At 43.3% G+C, this 5590-nt stretch overlaps 1 pseudogene; it reads left to right on the top strand.

Annotated features, from left to right (window-relative positions):
- The first annotated feature begins 511 nt into the window (after positions 1 to 511).
- LOC111590289 (uncharacterized) lies at positions 512 to 821 on the top strand (annotated as a pseudogene).
- Positions 822 to 5590: the final 4769 nt, after the last annotated feature.

Below are 5590 nucleotides of genomic sequence, written 5' to 3'. Positions count from 1 at the left end.
CTCGATGACTCAAATTTTTAGGTGTAAAATAATTTAGTCCCCTCTCGTTAATCGAAACGTCACGTCCGAGGATTTATAAATGAGATATGTTTCTCCACTAAATTGTCTAGAGCTGTGGAATCAGGTGTTCAGCCCACATATGAAATTATTTGATTTCATATCGAATCGAACGCAGCTTAAAATAGTGTTGTTGACATCGTTCCAGTTCGTTCCGATTGTTTCTCGCCCAAAACCCGGGCCTAAGTTAGATATATGTCTATACTAATTTGATAAAAATATGGAGAGGGAAAAGCTAACTTTTATCTTTTATGTCACGTGTTTTCTCTGGAAGTATCTCACCGCTGTTCTCTACTCTCTTATCTCCTTCGTATGTTCTCCTGTTGTTTCCTTCTATAGCGCGACACCGCCTCCTCTCTCAGCCTTATCCCCAAATCGCTTCTTCTCTGCTGATTCCATGGTGCATCAGCCGAGCTCCTCTCCCTGGCCGATCCATGGTGCTCGTCTCTAGCTCATGTCTTGCCGCCAGCCGAGCCCCTCCCCAGCGCCCTTGGAACCTGCGTCCTCTGCCCTCATCTCCTTCCCCGACGCCGCCCTCTCCCCCTCGGTGCTCTGCTGGTCGGCGTCTTCTTCCTGCCCGACATTTTTAGCGCCATGGCCGCCGCGCCTCGGGTCGCCTGCTCCACTGCGTCGATCCGCCCATCTCCCTGTTGCCGCTCTCCCATGGCGCGTCCCTGCATCTTGCTTCAGCTCGCTCTGCCATCTCCCTTGGCGCCCTAGCTCCAACACCGAGCTCCCTACCCGGCCGCGCCCCTTGTGGTTGAGCTCGTCGAGCTTCCTTTTCTATCGCTCGTCCTCGCCCATTCGTTGCCCTCATCTCAAGCCAGTCCAGCCTCTCTACTCGCCACTGTCCCCTATCCCCTTGTTGTTAGCACATGGTGAGCTAACCCCATGTGCTAGTAGAGTTCGTCATTCCCTAAGCAGCACCTCCCTCCATGGATGCCTCGTTGTCGACTTGTGCAGTTCATATTTATCGGTGAGGTCCCTTTTGTCTTGTGTTACTTATCTCTTTAATTGATACATGTGGTCTGTGGTTGATTGTGAGTATGTGTGTGCTTATGTGTGAGATGTGAAGGGGAAATCCCAGGATTTGGTGGAGAAGAAGCACAATTCAATTTGACGCCCACCAGGTGTTCGATGAAATGTTCGAATTGGGTTCCGTCGTTGATATTGTGGATTTGAGTCGCGTTTTGTATTGGTGAGTTGGTTCACTATTTCTCTTGGTTGAATGGATAGATTAGTTAGATGTTTTAATTGTGTCGGTCCTCTTGACAGTAGCATGTGTGTGTCATGGTCATAGGTATAATACTTATTGAAATGCACGAGTCACTCGCAGTGATTTGGTTGATGTCGTGTCTATGTGTACGGATTGGTGTTAGTGGATAAGAAAGTTAGGTGAGGAAATCATGGTGAATACAATCGTGTCTACATGGTGGTTGTGTTTATACCTATAATGAATGTCTGTTTATTTGTATGAAGTCCATAGATCGCAATTTCCAATTAGAGCATTGTACTACTAAATCTTAGAGTTTCTCACAGTAAAACTTAATTCAGCTTGGGTATGAATAGTTAGATAACCAGTTTAAGTCTATTCATCACCTTTTCTTTAGTAAAGTAAATACTAGATAATTAAGAAAGATTGGATAATAGCGTTGATTGTTTGTAGTGTGGAGTGAAGTCCATGGAACGTCGACCCTCATTAATCCATGGCATGCCTGTGATGTTTAATTATGCGTCAAGCAAGTCAATCTAGTAAGATGATTTAGAGAACGAGTCAAATAATGTGTAGAAGCTATGTATAAACTAAAACAGACTAGTCGCTGTTTTGGGCTGCATGTACTGTTTTTTCCGCGCCGTTTGTTTGAGGGACTAAATTACGTTTTCTGTAGAAATATTATATAGGAAAGTTGTAGGCCATTTCTTTATCTTGCTTATGTAAAACTTTCATGGTCATAGGTCTAGTAGTTTAGAAGTTATGATTTTTCCAAGTCCAGTTTTAGAATTTGTTCAAATTCTGTACAGGTTTCGAAAATTGGACTGTTTGGCTAAGCTAAACTGAGAATCAGCCCTTAGTAATTATAGAAGAATTGTAGTACTTTTCTTAAGCTTTCCAAAAAAATTTGGATCACCCTTTTATGGTGATCTATAAATTAAGTTACAGCTGTTTGAGTTAGGATCTCTGAATCTGTCCCAATTTGGGCAGCGGAGCCTTTCTCATATTTTCTGACCTTGATATATATTGAATTAATCTGGAACATTTATAAATGCATTGTAGACAATTCTATTGGCATTCTAAAAAGTCTAGGATCACCTGATTTGGATGCCTGAAACTCCAGCTATGGGTTTTTGAAGTAAGTAGTCTAATTCTGTCCAAATCTAGGCAGAATTTATGTTTAGTTCTGTTTGACCTTTCTAAAGGTTGAATCTTGTTGTGATGATAACATAAAAGTTATAGAGGACTTTATAAGCTTTCCAAAAAGTCTTGGTTTACTATTTTTGGATGAATATCGTGTGAGTTATGAATAAAACAACTGACTGCTGTACTGCTGTCCAAAATCAGCAAGGATTAAGATGATTGCTTGGAGTTTCTTTTCTGTGAGTATGGTGACCTTAGTAATACAAAGGAGTTTTAGTAGACATGTTTACCTAGCATTAAAAATTTGATTCAGTAATATTGTGTTTATAAAGGTAATGTAAATGTCTTATGATTAAGAACAGTGTGATGTTTCATTTGATGGCATGCTATGCATAATAACCTGTTGTGCAAATGTTGAAGCATGTTGAAATGCTTCTATTCATTGTTCTAAGTTTGGGTCCTTAGATTTTAAATTATGGTATGGTAGAATTCTATGGTTCTTGGTAATAACTTATGTTTGGTAATGGTGAGTCCTAGTATTTGATGTTACGCTTTGGTTAGGAAGATGATAGAACGTGTGTATAATCTTATTGTTTTATAATGTTTGAGTTAGCCCGAATAAGTTGAAGTGTGGTTCTTGTGTTAGTGATATATCGATATCTAGTGTTTAGTTGTGAATGTTTTAATGTCATTACATTAGGAGTTTAATTTATTACCGTGCGTCCTTGTTTAGCCTTATATTATTCATCTTTATAATCATTCATGTGCATCTTGCATATCAAATAGGTACGCTAGATGATTATGCGGTATGAAGGGCATGGGCTAGACTGGACCACAAGATGATATCGACGAACCACTCCCCAGAGGAATGATCAGACCAAGTACCAGGATGGAAGATGTTCACCAAGTGGTCGTCATTTAACAACACTAACATAGTGTTTATCCCAGGCAAGCCCTGGTGCATTTGCCACCTCCTTGTTGTTTTAAAACTTTTATCCCTTATATGCTGCATTAGGTGATAGGAGTTGAGTGATGAAACAGTTGATGCATTGCCATTCCTTGGAATTTGATTATCTTCCTTGATACCTATTTTATAAAGAGAACTAATGAGGCTTAGCCCTGCTTAGAAAAACTAAAAGTTGTTTTTTTAAAAAGAATGTTGTGGAACACTATCATGGGCTTTTTATTTCGAAAATCAAAGCAAAATTATGGTGATGATTCCCCTTCGGCCGGAGTGGGTTCATCATTCGAAAAAGAATACCCCTGCCGGGTACCAAAAATTGGAGAATGGTTGGAATAAATCTAGACCAGACGCTGAGCAGGAAAGGTCGCCCGTCTGTGTCGATTAAGGACTGCACCGAAAGTAGGCTTGCTGATCTAGGACCCTTTAACTGGCCACATGCCTCGTCATGGGTAAGCTTAGCCTCGGTTGGACCAATACCAGAATAGCTCGCACAAACTGGGAGTGGAGAGATGGCGAGAGTAACGTGTGCCCACCTGGCAAGTGGCTGGATGGTGGGGTGTTGTGCTCTCGGGTCGCGTGAACCCATTCTGGTCTTGAGAAACCCATGGGCGAGTTGACATATGCAAGGGTTAAGTGCTACATATGTCGTGTGGTTGGAGACTTGGACAGATCCTGTTAAGTTGTTTGGTGCACACGCATAGCTGTCTGATGTCTTTGAGACAAGGATAGGTGCATGTGGGCCCGATAACTTGTGAGGTTCTGCGACAGCGATGGTGGCAGCAAGGGCGACGGCGGCGACAGCGACAGTGGCGAGGGCAAGGCCAGTGATCAGTGCTTTGAGTCAGCCTTGAGTTTGTGTAACCCCCTCCAATTTGAATGAATAAATCAGTTGCCTCAAGTGATCAATGCTTCGCTGTTTTTCTGGTTGCGTGTATGAAAGTTTGTCCATATGTCTGGCACCGCTAGCATTTTAGAGGTAACTGTCGAGTGATGCTTAATACTTTTGCTGTTCTGAGTTGTGATCTGGCACTTTAGAAATAGAGCCCGACCCAAGAAACCCCATTTATACTCGCGTCGATGTGCCTTTTTGATTTCCGAGCACTAGCTTCACTTTTTCTCTTCCTCCACTCCTCTGCTTCCCCTGAATTTTCGAGCCCGCTCGCCCCACCGGAAAAATCGCGATGGCCCCAAGTGGAAAAGGCAAAGCACCGCAGCTGCAATCATCCCGCCCATCGACCCCAACAACCAGCTTCCCTTTGCTGGTAATCACATGTGTGGCGGAACTGCCCGAATTATTCCAACTTAAGTGCCTAAGCCCCGCCTTAGAGGCTAGACCACACTTAAATGGGAATAACCCGTCAATCCCTCGGATCTAGTCCGACACGGCCACTGACAGGATCAAGTACCACAATCTCACTCGAAGGTGAGTCACAGAGCAAATACAATAAAGCATAAAACCATACATGTCAGAGTATGAAATTATTACATCACCATCATCATCATCGGAGTTTTTGCAAAAGTAACCATCATTGTTCGAAGTGCAGCGGAAATAGACTAACGGTAAATAAATGGAGAGATGGGGAAGCCTGTCCCATCACTCCTCATGCTCCTCCTCAGCCGAGGCCGGGTCCCACTCGACGGTCCAGCCCGGTGGCAAGGTGGACGGCCAAGTTATTCCAGCAACCATCTCCTCCAGAGAACATGTAAAAATTATGCCACAAGCAAGGCTGAGTACACTAATATTCAGCTAGACTTACCCGGTGTGAGGAGTCTACTCCTCTACCTCTAGACATACAGCTGTTTGGCTGTGGGGTTTGGTTGCCAAAAACACTAGCTGAGTTTCTAAATCAAGATTTTAACTTGGTCCAAATTTAAGTGTGACTCTCTTAAGGCTAAAAGTGAACTATCTATTCATACATGGTAGCAAGCATTATTAGCAATCACATCTTATATCAACTCATCATATTTCCACTTGTTACTCAATGCAGTACAATGGATCAAGCAGTCTCATTAGCTGTGAGAAGCAGACGATTCGAATCGAGTTTTTATCCTTGCAAGGTAAACCTAAACACACGACATGCAGGGGCACTCCGTCCCCACACACATCAACCGTCCCCATTGATTCCCTGTCAGCAGAGAGGGGCTCACCGCCTTGGCGTACAATGCCTCACTGACCCCGACTGGTCGTCGTGCAGTGACCGCACTTGTACCCA

Source organism: Zea mays, chromosome 10 (assembly GCF_902167145.1).
Source record: "Zea mays cultivar B73 chromosome 10, Zm-B73-REFERENCE-NAM-5.0, whole genome shotgun sequence".
Taxonomy (NCBI): domain Eukaryota; kingdom Viridiplantae; phylum Streptophyta; class Magnoliopsida; order Poales; family Poaceae; genus Zea; species Zea mays.
This window is presented reverse-complemented; position numbering and strand designations above follow the sequence as displayed.